Genomic DNA, 18597 nt, shown 5'->3' on the forward strand with positions numbered 1-18597 from the left:
TAATCGTACCCTGAGGGCCCTTTTAGGATCAGGAGCAGGATTGCAGAGATTGCTTGGATGTCTTCTAGTATACACTCTTGTAGATAATATATGAAGTGGATTCGCCACCCGGACAGGAAGTGAAACATGGAAAAGCTCGAAAGGAAAGGACCAAGGACAGAAAAACTCTATCCCCGACAACGACGCCAAAAAATGTTGTCGCACAGATTGTCACGACAACGCTCAGACCGAGGGCTGTCACCCTGATCCCCGATCTCTCTGTTTAAGCTTGTCTCCCGCAACTAAGGGGGGTAGACCCTATGGGACAATGGATGACCAATTGTGGACCAGTTGGGTTGGGAGACACGAGAGGAAACAAGCACTAAATTGATTTTATTAAGTTAATAGACCAGTGCCTTATGAAATGAATGATGAAACGATTATTTATCAAATGCTGCAGAAATATGAGCTCATTAACAATCATTTACCATCAAATAACTCAAACAAAGGATAACTTTTGCCAAATGCGAGATAATCGATAAATGCTCGATGGCTTAACGATATTCCAACAATTAAAATACGAAAGATTAAATACTTTAAATAACCACGTAATTTTAAATGCTAAACAGAGATCACATTCATATAGCTAATCTCTAAATGATCATTTAAGCATGTTTAACCACATGAAAATGATAAACATTAATCCCACATCAAAAATTTTAGCCTCAACAGAAAAGGTATATCGCAAACATAACAAATCCCTGAGCCAAGACTGAAACTGGCAAAAAATTTCCAGAATTTTTTTTTATGTTTTCAAATAAAACAAAACTAGGCTAACTAAAGTCTAAATAAATGAAACTTTTAAATCTAAAATCCAAACTATAGAACCAAATAAAAAAGGCCTAAAAATTATTTTTTATGCTTTTTGGGATATTCTAATTTTTCTAATTCTTTGTACCATAATGAATCATTTTGCCATCTAAATGTATCAGATGTACTGGAATCTTGTTGTAACTTTCGAATAAGTGTCCACACTTCTTCATCATTCTTCCATTCCTCCCTTGCTTCGTTTATCCAATCTGGTTGGATAATAGAAATGGCGCACAACAATGCTTCCACATCCTCATCCTTTCTTGAGAGTGCATCTGCCACCACATTTTGCTTCCCTTTTTTGTAGATGATTTCAAAGTCATAACCCAACATCTTTGTGACCCACTTTTGTTGCTCTTTAGAGGATAATCTTTGTTCTAAAAAGTATTTAAGGCTATCATGATCCGTTTTTACCTTGAAGTGTCTTCCCATTAGGTAGGGTTGCCATTTCTTAAGTGCATGTAGTATTGCCAACATTTCCTTCTCATAAATAGCTTTGTGTAAAAACTTTCCCTTGATTGGACGACTTTCAAAAGCGATGGGTCTTTCATCTTGCATTAAAACGGCACCAATTCCATTTCCTGAAGCATCACATTCCACAATAAAGGTTTTTGTGAAGTCCGGTGTAGCTAAGACCGGTGCTTGGCACATTGCCTCTTTAAGATGTTCGAAGGCCTTTGTTGCTTCTGGAGTCCATGAAAATGCATCTTCCTTCAATAATGTTGTTAGAGGTGCTGTTATTCTCCCATAATTCTTAACAAACTTGCGATAATACCCTGTCAACCCGAGAAATCTTCGTAGATGCTTTATGAATGTGGGGATTTTCCATTCCTTAATGGCTTAAATTTTGCTAGGGTCTACCTTAACTCCTTCATGAGATACAATATGACCCAGATATTCCACCTCTTGTACTCCAAAGAAACATTTGGATCTTTTTGCATATAATTGTTTCTCCTCCAATAGTTGTAGCACCCTGTCAACATGTTCAACATGATCCTTCCAAGACTTGCTGTAGATTAGTATATCATCAAAAAATACTAACAAAAATTTTCTAAGGAAGGGTTTGAAAATGGAAGTCATCAAACCTTGAAATGTACAAGGTGCATTGGTAAGGCCAAAAGGCATGACCAAAAATTCATAATGACCCTCATGAGTTCTAAATGTTGTTTTTGGAATGTCTTCAATCTCCATTCTGATTTGATGATATCCTGAACGAAGATCCAACTTGGTGAAGTAAATTGATCCATGCAATTCATCCAGTAATTCATCTTAGATTCTGTTGCTTTTTGTGCAAGTGACACTTGTTGCACTTGGTCTCGTAATTTTGATATATCATGTTGCATTTCTTCCTCTTCTTCATGAGTCATGCTAGAGCTTTCAGGTTGCTTACTAGGTGTTTGCATTTTCTTTCCTTGGGGCATCAATTACCGATAATAATGCTTTACTATGCCCTTTGAATTCCTTCAAACTAATTTTTCAAACCAAGCTTATGCAAAAATTAAAAAAATTAAAAAAACTACACACTTTTTTTCACTTTGTAGAAGCTTGATATTGAATCTGATGTATCTCTGCAATTTCAGATCATCTATTTCTGAAATTGTGACCTGTAGTAGCCCTCTGTGTCTTTTTTCCAATGCCATCAGTCTGATCCAAATTGGATTCTCCAAGGAAGAGTTATGCACAATCTCCCAAGATGACCTGATTATAAGCCTTTCCAGAAGAGCGAACTTGTATGAAGTGCCACGTGTCACTGTTTCAACCTTTGGCTCTGAAAAATATATATAAGAAACTACAGTCCATCCTCTTTCTTCACCTTCTTACAAAATGTGAATCCGATGCTCAGATAGAAAGTTATGACGATTTTCCCCAGGTCACCTGTTTGGAATGTAATTCAGGAGTCTGCAAAAAGACCAACTTCCTCAGAGCATATCTCTGCAAATATAGCGCGAAAAGTTCTGAAATTTGGAACCGAGCTTCAATATGATTTCGTCTCAAATGGGTTTTTTTTTTTTACTTCTGAAACGTTGTAGAAAAAAATTATAGCGAAAATGCCACGATGACCTTTTTGGAGCAGCGAAACCCTAGAATCCAAAGCTATGATACCAAATGTTATGAAACCAGCTCACAAAAAGATAGAAAAGATAGATCAACGCCTTAGAATTTAGCCTATTTGAGGGGGCAACCTCCTTTACATTACACAAATGAGCAATTCTTGGATAATTCAAATAACAAAACCTCCTTTCTATATATAGGAGTCTAAGGAGTCACAATATAACCCAGCCGACCTAACAATAATAATATAAAGCCACAAAAATAACAATAGAGGGATTCTATGGGGCACAACAATAAAAATATGGGGACAATAGGGGCACAACAATATTAATAAGGGATACAACTGCAATAGTAATGGGGTAATCACTAGTATTATAGGGACCTAACAAGTATAGAGATTATTGTATGCCTGGTAACCTTAAAGATGAAGTCTTCAAAATGACACAAAAAGAAGATGAAAATCTTGAAGACTTGGTAGAAAGGTTTGTTTATAATGTTAAAAGAGCAAAAATGGATAATTTGGATGAAGAAACCTTAAAAGCTCTTTTACTCAGAGCCGTTAAAGATGAATGGATCGATCTCCTTAACCTAACTAGAAAAGGAGATATTTCCCAACTACCATTTGCAGATATTTGTGATTTATGTGTACATATCTCAAGGGGTAAAGCACGAGTTGGAAAGAGTCCTAGAGACCCTCTCTTGTCAAGAATAAACAAGTCTATAGCTGGGACAATTAGCAGGGCAGAAATAGGAAATTTGCTTGACACCTTCAAAACAGATATTTTAGGGAGCCTAAGTGAACAGATAGACACCCTTAAAATACAAAATAAGAAAAATTCCGAAAATGTTGCATTATCTATCTTCTGTCCCAAATGTCAGAAGAAACATGCTCTGAGAGAGTGTCCCTTAGACTCAAAAGCCATAGAAACATGTGTCATATGTGCAGATAATCATGATACAAAGGAATGTCCATCCTTACCAGGTCTTAAGGCTGTATTCAATGATGAAGGAATCTCAGAACCAGTAGACCCTCTCTACTTTATAGCCAAAAGACCATGGCAAAACCCCCAACCAAATCAATCACAAGGATTTAGACCACAACAATTTGCCCAGTCTTCACAAAGTAATTGGAATTCAGCTTGGCAGCCTTGGGCTCTGCCACAATCACAACCTTGGAATCAAGGATGGCAAAATCCTTATGGAGCCTATGCTCAATATCAACAATACTTGCCATCCTACCTTCCACCACAATTCTTACCCCTGTCTAATCAAATTCCTCAAGCTAATCAATTTCCACAAGTCCCAGTTTAGAATCAAAACCCACAACTTTCCGTACCATTTCCACAAAAATCAAATCAACTACCCGCTCAACCACTTCCAAATCCTAATAATAAGATACCACAACAACCAGTATACAACATGGAGGGTCAGAATCCTCAAACTTATGTAATAACCCCACTAGACCTAAACAATGTCCAATTAAGGTCTAGAAGAGTATTACCAAAAAACCCTCCTGTTGTTATTCAGAAAACAAAATATGATCTTCAAAAAACATAAAAATCAATCAGAAGAAGGGGAGACTTCTCTCCCCCAAAAAGAAAATAAACAAACATAATAAATTCCAATAGATGCTCCTATCATAGAACAACCTTCAATATCAATTAAGCCACCTTTCCTAGAAAGGTTGAAAATCGATGAAGGAGTAGAGAAACAAATTATCTTGCCTGATTACAATATGATGGATGAATTGAGAAATGTTTGTATTAAGATTCCTTTATTACAAGCCATAAAGGAAATACCAATTTTTTCAAAAACAATTAAGGAATTAAGTACACAACGATCAGGGAGAAGAAGAAAGGATATAAAAAGAATTCAATTAGTTGAAAAAATTGCAGACTTTATGATGGGAAAGACGACAATTCAAAAACATTTAGACCCAAGGAGCCCCATTGTAAAAATTCACATCAATGGAACTGAAATACCAAACATATTGATTGACCTAGGAGCAGCCATAAACATAATGAGCAAACAAGTTATGGACACACTTAGGCTTCCTAACCTTCAATACACACCAACCTTATTGAAATTAGTAGATAGATCTGTTATTAAACTAGATGGTGTGTTAGAGGATGTTTGTGTATCTTTATATTCTTGGGAATATCCTGTTGATTTCATGGTCTTAACACCCAAGAATAATCTAGGAGGACATCCATTAATTCTAGGAAGACCTTGGTTGGCTACAGCTGATGCTTTTATCGACTGTAGGTCAGGTGATATGTTTATCTCAGATGGAAATTCTACAAAGAAATTTACATTATACCCCCTGCAAGAACAACAATAGATACAGAAACTGAAGAATGGATAGAAGATGGAGAAGATATACAACCTATTTTTGTCACTGAACAAGTAAAAGAGGAAGACTTAGAAAATAATGAATCTTCCTCACATTATGAGTGTAGTCGAAATGAATATCTCTCCTCTAAACAAGTATCATTATTGTCCATGGAAAAATTTGGGAATTCCTCGATAGAAATATTTCTAGGAAAAACCTTGAATGTCAATGAAAACTTGGAAGACATGCAAAAGAAACAATTGATAGAAATTTTACAGAAACATTCTTCTGCTTTTGCATGGGAATACACTGACATGAGAGGGATTGATCCTAAAACTTGCATACATCATATCTACATTGAACAAAATGCAAGACCAGTTAGACAACCTCAGCGAAGAATGAACCCAAATCTAAAAGAAATTGTTAAGGAAGAATTGCATAAATTATTAAATGTAAATTTCATCTATCCAATATCTGACAGTCAGTGGGTTTCACCCCTAGTAATCGTCCCTAAAAAGAATGGAAAATGGAGAGTATGCATCGATTACAGGGAATTAAACAAAGAAACATTAAAAGACCACTTTCCATTACCTTTCATAGACCAGGTCTTAGATACTTTAGCAAGGAAAAAATATTTTTCCTTCTTGGATGGGTTCAGTGGATACAACCAGATTCAAGTAGCCCCTGAAGATCAAGATAAAACCACGTTCACTTGTCCATGGGGAACTTATGCTTACCGGGTACTTCCCTTTGGGTTATGTAATGCTCCAGAAACATTCCAAAGGGCAGTCCTCAGCATTTTCTCTGACCTTATCCATGATTGTGTGGAAGTGTACATGGATGATTTCACAGTCTATGGGGATTCTTTCAATGAAGCACTAGAAAATTTGGAAAAAGTCTTAATAAGATGTCAAGAAACAAACCTCTCATTAAGCCATGAAAAATGTTTCATGATGTTTAACGAGGGAATTGTTTTAGGTCACCATATTTTCGGAGATGGAGTTAAGGTAGACTAATCTAAGGTGGAAGTCATTTCTAAGTTATCGGTGCCAAGTTGTCAAAAGGATGTTAGAAGTTTTCTCGGTTTTACTGGATACTATAGAAGATTTATAGAAAAATTCACAAAAATTGCATCCTGACTCTTTAAATTACTCACCAAAGACTGTGAATTCAGTTGGGATTCCGAATGTCAAGTTGCCTTTGAAACATTGAAAAAGAGAATTTCTGAAGCACCCATCTTAAAAGGACCTAACTGGAAATTTCCTTTCCATATCTCAACAGATGCTTTAGATTCAGCCTTAGGAGCTGTTTTAGGACAAAAAGATCTCACTCCTTATGCCATTTATTATACTAGTAAAAATTTAACCCCTGCAGAGTTAAATTATACTGTAATCGAAAAGGAGTTCTTAGTTGTAATTCATGCCATTAATAAATTCAAACATTATATAACTGGCTATGAAAATTTTGTCCACACAGACCATTCTGCCATTAGATACCTAATGAATAAACCAGTCACTAATGGAAGAATAACTAGATGGCTCCTACTTTTACAAGAATTCAACATAACCATTCTAGATAGGCCAGGAAAACAGAACACAATTGCCAATTTTCTATCTAGAATACAAAATGAAAACAATGATCAACCCATAGAAGATAAATTTCCTGATGAATATCTTTTTGCAGTATCTACTAAATCACCTTGGTATGCAGATATTGCTAACTATTTGGCCACAAGAAAAATGCCATTTCATTTATCTCCTAGAGAAAAAAGAAGAATAGTCCACAATAGCACATCCTATTCATGGATAAATGAGGAATTATACAAGACAGGACTAGACCTCATCATTAGAAGATGTGTTCGGGAGGATGAAATACCGGAGATACTAAAATCTTGTCATGATGAGCCATGTGGAGGACATTTTTCTGACAAGAGAACTGCTTACAAAATCCTGCTTTTAGGATATTATTGGCCTTCCATTTTCAGGGACACCAAGGAATATGTTAAAAGATGTGACAGTTGTCAGAGAATGGGCAAACCTACTCTTTCAAATGAGATGCCACTACAACCATAGGTACTTATCGAACCATTTGAAAAATGGGCACTGGATTTTGTTGGACCAATCAGCCCACCTTCAAAGCAAAAGAAGTATATTCTGGTATGTACTGATTATGTCACTAAATGGGTAGAAGCTAAAGCACTTCCTTTTGCTACTGAAAATATTGTAGTTTCATTTCTTTTTGAGGATATTTTTACTCGTTTTGGTGTTCCAAGAGAAATTGTAACAGATCAAGGGACATAGTTCACATCCAGACTAGTGCAGAAGCTTGTGGACCAATACAAGATAAAACATCAGAAGTCAACTCCATACCATCCACAAGCCAATGGACAAGTTGAGTCCACAAATAAGGTGATCGAGGCTATCCTTACAAAGACTATACATCTACACAGGAAAGACTGGGTGGAAAAGCTTCCAGAAGCCTTATGGGCCTATAGGACTACATGGAGGAATACTACAGGACATACTCCCTATGAACTTGTTTATGGGAAGCAAGTCTTACTTCCAATAGAGTTCCAGATCCAGACCTATAAGACAACAGTCCAATTAGATCTTGACTTGTCAGAAGCCCAGAAGCAAAGGATGACACAATTAAATGAGCTCGATGAAATCAGACAAGAGGCCTTCCAGAGGACCAGCTTAGTGCAACAACAAAGGTCAAGATGGCATGATAAGTACATTAAAGAAAGGAAGTTTCATCTAGGAGATTGGGCATTGCTCTTTGATTCAAAATTCAAAAATTTTCAGGGGAAATTCCAAACCCATTGGCTTGGACCTTATGAGGTTGAGAATGTCTTTGACAATGGTGTAGTTAGAATAATGAATATTGACGAAGAGAGAACTCCTCTATTAGTAAATAGACATCAACTCAAGCTTTACCAGAAACCATTAACAAGAGAGGAATTTGTTAAAATGTTTCAAGATAATTCAAAACTGAAGATGGTCAAGAAGAATTCTTCTTCTTTTCCACCTTAGAAACTTTCATTCAATTTGTTCTTCAATAAAAAAATAAAATAATAATAATAATATAATAAATAAATTACATGTATATATATGCATATATATATATATACAAAAAAAAAATTAAAAAAATTGTATAAACATGAAAACCAACATGTTGTTGGTATGTTTATATAGAAAATTTAAAGTGAAAACCAATTTGTTGGCACTTCAAATTTTCTTTTCAAAAGAAAAAACAATAAAGTTCATCTATTAAAGCCTTCTTTCTACAGAATCAACAACTTTTCATAGCTTGGACAACTTAACGCAGCTTGGTTTCTGCGGCTTGGACAACTTTCCGCAGCTTGATAAGTTTCCGCAGCTAAACGAATTTCTATAGCCTAATAATTTTAAAGTCTACAAGGATGCTTGGTGATATGGATTAAAGGACAATTGACAACAACGCACCTGCAGGAGATTAAAGGACAACAAATAAGGTTAGCAACAGAAAATTAAAGGTACGTGCTGCTTTAATTTAACAATAGGGAAGGTTATATAGCATGTATGACTAAGAAGATATAGTACTAAAGTGCAATCATTATAACCTAAGGGTAATGGCCACCTAACAAAATATCATATGCCACCACTTTAAAAGTCATGTCATGACCTTATGCCAAATCTGCCAAATTAATTACCAAATCATAAGTTTGAATGCGCCTAACGATCAGATTCATTCCCATAATCCTTATGATAACCCATCCGTTCTTCCCTATTCTTACACTCCTCTAATCTTTCACAGCCACTCCATCTTTCCGCCAGCTAGCAAACCCTACCAATCCCATTTTCCTGTCAAGGTAGCCAATCTTCGAGGCAAAGCATCCTTCGGCATGGGGGTAATTGTTCAAACTGAGCCAACAGGGAAGCAATTCCTAGAGGGGTACCCACAAACTAGGGAGCTGCTGCAAAGAAGACAATGGTTGCAGTTCATTGAGAAATTTAACAACTTCCACAAGGAGGTAACCAAGACATTTGCATGCTCATTCGATGGAATGGAGGCCAAAATTGGGGACATAAAGCTCACAGTAACAGAGTCTATGATCGTTGAGGCCACCGAGCTGCCAAGAAATGGAGAAAAATGGTTTAAAAACAGAGGGATTGACAGCGAGGACTGGAAGGTCTTCCTCAAGAATCCGAACATGGACACTACGGTCTACAAAAAAGGTATTCCCAGCTCTGCTCTTAAAAACAAATGGAGAAACTTATTACTTGTGCTTCAGAAGTTTATCACTTGTGAGGGTAGGTTTGGACAAATGTATTTTTATCATGTTAGAATGATGATGCACTTCCTTGAGGATCATCAGATGAACCTCCCCTATTTCCTCTTGAATAGCCTCAGGAAAATGGCTACAAATGTTCAAAAGAAAATTCAATGCATAGAAAACACCATGTATCATCATGGTCTGGTAAAAATATTGGTCGAATTTCATCTCCGAAGTATAGGGGATAACTAGGAGAGTTTCCTAATAAGGAACCATTTTGAGGAAAAATCCCCAGAAAAACCAAGTAGTAGCAGGGCCCTCAGAGGAAGAAAGAGAACCATAGAAATGATAAAGGAACAGGCACCTCAAACTCAGACAAAGGTAACAGAAGAAGAGTTGCTAATAGTAAAAATTTTGCAGAGAATGAAGAGGGGAAACCCTAGAAGAAAGAAAACCAACCCGAGTAAAGAAGAATTCTCACAAACTAAAACCTCTCCTCTAGAAGAAAAATCAGAGAATAAAAGGAGGAAAGTGCAGAAAACACAAACCCCGGGGTTGAGAAGGAGCACGAGGTTGAGCACGATTCCACAAACAACCTCAAAAACTATAGAATACATTAATCTTGAGGAAAATGAGCCAAATGAAAAGGAGCCAACATAGAACACTCCAATAGAGATTGAGCCAATAGAGGATGAGCCAATTGAAAGCCTTGGGAATTCTCCAAAAGGGTCACCAAGATCATCACCACAGCCTTACAACTCACCTCTAGGAAGCCCGATACATAGTCCGGGTATTGACCCCGCTCAACAGGAAATATATGACTATATAGAGTCACTGGAAAGGAAGGAGACAACAACAAAGGAAACCATTCAGAGCCCTGGAGAAGGAAGCAACCAGGTAAATGAGCAATCAGCCTCAAACATCTTGAAGCAGGAGATCTTTGAACTAGAAACACTGAATCGGTATCTCAAAAATGAAAATCAAGCCTTGAAGACATAGAGTGAGATACAGATTGCCAAGAGTGACAATCTGATCCTACACCTAAGCTTGTGGTATAAGAAAAACAAGAAGCGAAGAAAGAAAACAGAATTATGTAGAGAGAGATAATCAGTTGAAATTACAAAATTCTAATGAGGAAGCCTAGAATACCAATCTCTGCCAAAAAGAAGAAAACAGTGAAACATGGAGATGATAAACAAGAGGCACAAGCAAAAGACAAGGAAGAAGTGTATGAGGACATACAACATCTCCAGTCCGGGGGAATGTAGAGTCTGAAGATTGTCCTACCATGACATCCTTTTTGCCTAATGATCCTCTCTTTTTCCTATATATTTACCACTTAAATAAAGCCATATCTACCAGGTTTTGATGAAGGTATGCAATAATATGTCTTCTTGTTCATATTTAACTTTATACCCTATTGTTTTGTTAAAGTTGCAATTGGCTACCGAATCAGTCTGTTTCCGCAACTAATCCAAGTTTCTGTAGCTGTCTCCATTGTTCGCAAGGTTCCAGAGTTCCAGGTCAGCAACGAAAGGTGCAGATGGATAGAGGATGGCTCCCTCATGGATACCTTCCTATCCACTTGAAATTGTTTGCTAAAAGAAGCGTAGGAGATCGCGATCAAACTCCAAGTCAACCACCGAATTAACGCAGAACAAAACCCGAGATCAATTGAAACCTTATCGTTTTGCTTTCGAAATAGCAAAATGACGGTTTAGCGATATAAGTTTAGATAGGTTAGAGATATTAGGCTTGAATTATTCATACAGTTATGCCAAGAGACCTGCTATAAAACTTATGGCCGCACTGTTATTTGGGTGTGCGCCGAATGATATAATTGTGAACAATTTGTGAATTTTGTGTGAATAGAATTGGTTTTTGTGTGCAAGCGTTGTGTTGATTGGAAGCTTTGAACTGCTATGTGGAGGGCCCCTACAAACAGTGGCAGGTTTTAATCAATTACAATCTGATTTCCTTTAATTCTTCAATTGCTCTGTTTTGTGTGACAATGCAACATAATGATCTCGCCAACGAATTGTTATCTGCATAAGAACTTTAATTTGCTTTATACCTAGTTTAGACTGTTATCTAATTTGCTTTATACCTGGTACAACATGGTCCTTTCCTTTGCTTATTATCCAACATAATTGAAGTGTGTTCAATTCACAATATAGATGTTGCTTGGGTTACTTTGTTTGAGCAAAAATTGAATAAGTGAGAAGTCCTCTCCTAAACAATTGAGTTCAACAGTATTCCTTCATAGCTGATAGAATAAGTTTCTTTTTGCACTTAGAGAATTAGGAGTTGCAGCATAGAGATTCAAGATCAAAAATCCCAAACAATCTAACATAAGTAAAACCACTCTCACATCATCTACAAACTAATTGGATAGAGATTAATTCCTAGGAAACTTAATCAACATCCCTAAGAATTACGACACTAATATAATTGACAAACACCACCCCCATCTTAAGTTTAGATCTTAACAAATACATAATGACCTAATGAATAACTTCTAAGCACATATTATGCACTTGTACTTCATCAGTCTATGCACCCTGGTTGAGAATTTATGATTGACAATTCAAGGACATTGAATTGACCAAACACCAAGTAAAGTAAAGTGGTAGTCTAGGGAAAAGGTAGAGAAATTTTCCTCATATTATTCAATGAATATTTTGAGGACCAAAAGTATTCTAAATGGGGACGTATGATTTGGATTGGATCATTATACATTTTTCACCTATGATACCTATGATGTTGTGCTTCCCAATAAATGAAACGAACACCTTAAATTAAATTTGATATAAACAAGCCATTTATGCATGACTTTTTACACTATTCTTGATGCTAACATATTAATAAAAGTGATAAGATTTACATTAAATTATATATTTTTAAAGATTTCCTTTAGATGCTTAGGGGATTTTTAGGTAGAATGATATAAAATGTTTAAATGAGTTTAATTTTGAATTTTTTCAACCAATTTACAACTAGATCATAACCTAACCAATTTTTTTATATAACAAAAAATTTCTAAATTTTTTGTCAAGTTTGTATCAAAATTTCGACTTTGGGGATTCTTAAGATAACTTCCACACAAAATTGATTTAACTAATTATGATAAAGTCCCACCTTAAATCATGTTCAACCTAAGACGTTATTGGGTATTTTTTGTATAGGAATGACCATCCTTGACATAAATACTTCTTAACTATGGTTAACTTACATGGTCACTCGTTATTGTGGGACCCACACGAGTTATGCAAAGGAAACCATAAGTACTTCTAGAAAGATGAGAAAGAAAGAAAGAAAGAAAGAAATTATTTTAACATCCACAAGGCTAAAGATAGCCTATGGGACAAATGCTTCTCCATCTGGTTCTTGTATTCGACCCTTTTCTTGTGAAGCCTCACAATAAACGCTCCCAACTTCTTGACAAACCCCTCATTGAATAGATTACCCCAAGAGCTAGCTACCAGAATATCTACATAACTTTCCCTGTTATCTTTGAAGGCCTCACATTCTAAAATGATTTTTTTTTCCACTTTTATGGAAGAGCAAAAAATACATACTCTTTCCTCTGACAGTTCTTTTGGCCTTTTCCAGCACCTTGTTTTACAAGGGAGTTGATGAGAATTAGTCGTTAACTAAGCAATAATAATTTTGGCTATCCAAGAAATATTGGCCTCTATGTACCTATTGACGATGTTGAACCCACCAACATTCAGGGGATCTCCCTGGTACAAATTCCTGATTAGACCTCACACCGTTTGGAGTAGGAGTCCCAACAGTGGGTGGTAGTGTAATGCCTTGACCGCGGTAGTGCACAAAGATAAGTATGATAACTTTGGGTGAGAGCAAGTGTGTGACCTTGCAGAGAGTCAAGTGTGATGCATGAAGGTTCTAACACACGGAGGGGAAAAGGAAGTGTGCCCCTTAGAAGCTTGTAATAGTACGTAGCTTGAAAGGAACACATGAGCGGAATGACATCACAAGCTAAAATGCAGAATAGTCCACAAATTAAAGTGACGAGTTAATCCAAAAACACACATTCAACATGATTCGTACAATTGCATACAAAGTAGTTCATAATCAAATGTGTAAGTTAAACAACATACATTGCTAAAGCAACCAAAATAGTCCAACTATAATAACAACATATGCATGAAAGCGTGTTGGATCTGTTATTATTATTATAAGTGAAAGTTCCATCCATACATACACCATTGACGACCACTAGCCCCAATAGTAGAACATTACAGTCAAGAACACCTGCTCCTCCAAAGAAGTATACTCGCTCTATGCTGTGGAGAAGCCAAGGCTTGTCATAATACTCCCAAGCCTTTTCTAAGCCTAAGCCTAGCCAAAAGCTTGTCCCCTAAAAGCCTCTTCTATGAGTTATGATGTTCTACTTATAACAAAGGGTAGGGCGACCGTTGACATTCCCCTTTGTGACTCTTTGACTACCCTCATGACTCTTCAACTTCTTTACAAATAACTCATTACATAACATGATGACCTTTCACATTCCACTAATGACACTTGGAATTTCACTTACAACATATTTACAAATAATATTACATTTTCCACATGTACCCATGTAAGAAAAAATAGGCTAGAGACAGCCTAACAAGAAAAAACACTATGACTCTGAAGTTTGGGGAAAGACCAACTCAGCAACATCCACTTGGTGCTTCTCGGTCACATATTGATGTGAACGTTGGTACTGTGTGATGATGTCCCCAAACTACTTGATGGTATCTTTTTGATAGTAGACTCTTGCTTCCATAACATCCGGGTATATGGTCTTGGTCCCTGTATCCAACTCGTCCTGAAGCATACGCAACATGGTTTTGACCATGACAGGACCATCAATGTACTTCTGCATGTTATGTGTGCTCAACTCCAAGTCATCCCTAGTGGCCTCTCACCTTAGCTACTCCATGTACCCATCGATCTCTAGCCAAACTTGGTTCTTGGGTCTAGCCTAGGTGAGGAAACCGATTGACGAGATTCTGTGTGTTCTCACCATGACATCCAAACTCTTTTACAACTGCGCATATGAGGCCTGTATGCTGCTGATGAATGGAGCAAGATGCTCATAGTTCTGGATTAACATCCAGACATTTTCTTTCTCCAACTATACCTGTGGCTTTATCTTCTTTTGCAAGTGAAGAGAGGCCCCTTTGTATCGCATTGTACACTCTTGCACATGGGTGATGGCAGCATGCATGTTCCTAAGAGTTTGAACAAACTCTTTGGGACAACTGGTTTATGCACGATGACAAATCCGTCGTAGAGCTTCCGCATGGTAGTATCAAGTGTTGATACTTCATCGAGTATCGCTTTCCTCATCTCTCACATTGTGGAAATTGCACTCTGCTCTTGAAGTTGTTATGCCTCCTGGTTGGCAGCCTGCAAGTTCTTTGCCATTTGTTCATTCTCGGCCAACATGAACTTAATATTTGAGCTTGTTGCTCTTGCATAGGTTAAGGTACCATCGACAAGGGAAACTGGATGCTTTCTGATGTCTAGCACTATCACCCTTTCCTTGATGAATGCAGGCGATGTGTTTTCATCCTGGAAGTGCTTCCTTTGCGCCTGTACAATCCTCTTCTGCAACTCACCAAATGATAGATTGAACACATCCATGACCGGATCATCATCAAGGAGAACAACTTCTCCTTGCTCGCTCAGGTCGGGACTGGTTCTGACACTGGAGGTGGTGGACACTGAGAGGTGGCCTCTAGTGCTCGTGGCATAAGGTCAATGTCTTCGTTCTGTGGCTCCTGATATAACTCCATGTCTGTCACTTCAATCAGTTGCTCAATTTGCTGAGCAAGCTCTCGATCCTGCATCTGTTTACCCTCTTCTTCCATTGTTGGTTGTTCTGACTCCTCAACCTATATGGGCATTGTTTGCTTTGTCATCCTGCCTTGCCTTTATTCTTCTTCCTATTTTTGCTTCTCTTCTCTTTCTCTCCTCAGCTCCTGTTCTTCCTTCAACTTCTTCTCTGTCTCCTGCAACTTCAGTTTTGCTTCCTACAACCTCTGCTTTTATCTCTTCCTTCGCTCTGCTCCCTCTTTGCCTTCACTGCCAAAGTTGCTTTCTCTGTGACAGGATCTACCCTCATCTTGCAACTTTGCTTTGCCTCTAGGTTCTCGACAATCTTCCTCTTGCTCTTCTCCTGCACTGGATTGCTACCTATTGCTGCTGTTGTTGTTGCTTCCTGTCCTGCTGCTGTCTGTAGGGCAGCATTCCAAGATATTGCTATAGTGAACAACTTGTGCAATTTGGAGGCATTGTAGAAGTACCTCCGAGGGTCCTCCTCGTGCTAGCGTAATGTACCATGGATCCATGGAAAGTACACTCTCGCACAATGGTCCTTGCAAATACCGTGAGGATCATACAGATTGAAGTCTTTGGTGCCAAAATCGAATCCTTCTATCTCCTTAGCTTCGACATCTGCATCCTTCAAGCTCTTAATCTCGTACAATCCGATCTGCAAAGGAAGAGCAGGCCATGGTGCCTTCTTCTTCCTATGCAGTCCTATTGATAACCCTGTGGAGAGGTGATATGAGACCTCTTGCATGATGAACTTGTCAGTGGCATACCTTGGTAGAACATGCAGAGGCTTCTCTCCACCATACACTCTGATGAAGGTGCCACCTAGTGAGGCATACCAATCTGCGATGTTCACTATCACCTCCATTGCTTCTTGGGACATGCAAGGTGGATCCTGCTCAAAGATTAGCTTGTACAACAGGATGATGAAATGGTCAGTTAGCTTTGCCATCACTCCTCAATAGCTGCAGTCGGAAAGCAACTTGCAATAAACATTGATGACAGTCTCCTTAGGTGTCCATGTCCAGCTCATGCCATGGAATTGTTGTTGGGCATAAATTGCATCAAGTATGCAGACATGTAGAATCTCGCTTTCTCATTCTTAGGCGGATTCCGGGCGTTAGTCACATGGATCTTCAACTGATGAGCCAACAAGTTTGACCAGTTGAATGGCTTCCCATCATTTACCAATTGGTCCACCACAACTACCAAACCTTCAACGAATGTTTCTGTGTTCTCTTGACCGTATATTCTGCATGCAAATATGATCAAGAACTGATAAGCCTTCCTGAGAGACTTTGTCTTGTAAACATGATTGGGTGTCTGTCTGAACTTTGACGACTCTTTCACCCAGCGCTTGATGATGTCTCTAGTGTTCACAAAGTTGTGGGTAGCATAGAAAAATGAATCCATGCACTTCACCGACTAAGGTAAATGATACATCTACTGAAAGTTCTCTGCCCTGAAATTGGCAAGATCTATCTCGCTGGCACTGCTCAATTTCATAGTCCTTTCATCTGTGTGAGACTATCCCTCTAATATTGTCTGCACATGGGAAGACAGGGTACCTGCATGCAACCTCGTATAATCATGACCGGTGGATGCTAAGGTAAACTTATTGATCCTATAAGTCTTCCTTGAAGTCCTCTGCAAAAGTATCATTGATTTGTTGCCATGTTAATGTTGTACCCTTCTCAATGAATAGTTGAGTGTCTACATAAACTGGTAGATTAATTGATATTTGCTCAACTGCTTCCCCAATACTGCTCTTGACGGTTTCCTTTGATGTAGCTCTCTTGGAGGCCATGTTAACTGTAACTGCTAGAGAGATGCTCAACAACTATTGTACCTAGAGACAGAGAGGACACTCATGGCAGGAAAATGTTAGCTTAAAACCAAAAGCAACTTCAAGACAAGATCAAGCAAAAAACCAGGCTCATGATGGGACAAACTTCGCAATTATGATTCACAGAGGTCACTGGTTGCCTGTTGGAACTGCGCATTGCGCAGTCCCAACAGTCAATGGGAAGGCTTGCTAATTGGAACTGCACAATGCACGATTCAATTTGGGCAAAGGTCGGGAGAGATTGCACATTGCACAATCTCAGTGCCCAAGATGGGAGGCTAGCTCCTGGAACTGCGCAGTTGGATCTAGGACAGGGAAACCTCTGTGCAATTCTAGAAGCTAAGACAGAGGCTTGAGCTCTCAGAATGGTAGTGCATGCAAGGAGACATAAGATCTGGGCAAGGGGAGCCCAAATCTGCCCAAGGGGAGTGTGAAATCGAGCATATCTGAAGGATGGTGTGATGCTGAGTGCAAATCTGACTAAGTGATGATGCATGCAAGTGAAACAAGTGCAGGAATCAATCAAACTGAAGGAAAATGAAGCATGTGAAGAGAGTTGTCACAACGACGACCGTTAGTGCAAAAACAGGGTAATGCATGCGACACTTGGGAAAGGCAATGCAAAACTTGAAACAACACTTCTACAAGCTAAAACAAGTTAAAATGCCAACATTCGTTTAAAGAAACAAGTGAAACAACACCCTCACAAGCTAAACAACAAAAAGCGACAGAAAAAGCGACAAAAGACTAGAAAAGCAAAACTTACCTGGAAAAGCAACAACGATCACATCGAAGGTTCCTTGATCTCCTCGGGAATGCTAGAGCTCCAAGATCGAATGTGCAAATGAGCTCTGGCAACGTCGATTAAATAGATTTGGTCAATTTAGGGTTTATGACGCGAAGACCAAAAATCAAGAAAAATGTGACACTTGGCGACAATTTCGAAAATAACTAAAGTGCCTCCTTCGGGATGTTAAAAATAGATCCCTATTTTAGGGATGTTTTTTTTGCTTTTTTTACTTTTTTTATTTTATTTTTTATTTTTTTTGTTTTTTTATTTTTTATTTTTTCCGAGAAAAGCTACCATGCATTTCCTGGAAAGATTGCACAGTTCTGGGAGGAACCGAGCAATTCTCTGGTTCATGCACTGAGCAGCTTCTGAGCAAAAGGCTTCTGCAAAATTTCTGGGTTGAGTGGTTCAGGGCTGCCTCTCATGCTATGCACAATTTCCCAGCTGAAGGTTGGTTGCCAACTAGCATTGCGCAAATCTTGAGCTCAAGGCTCAATGCCAACTTAGATTGCATAATTCCCAAGAGCAAGGCTGGTTGCCCTCAAGGATTGCGCAGTTCTCTAAGGCAAGTCTGAAACTGGATGGAAACCAAGTCAAGAGATCAACTTATGGGTTAGACAGTA

This window comes from Pinus tabuliformis, chromosome X, assembly GCF_031772625.1.
Source record: "Pinus tabuliformis cultivar Carrire ecotype Pingquan chromosome X, CPIR1, whole genome shotgun sequence".
Taxonomy (NCBI): domain Eukaryota; kingdom Viridiplantae; phylum Streptophyta; class Pinopsida; order Pinales; family Pinaceae; genus Pinus; species Pinus tabuliformis.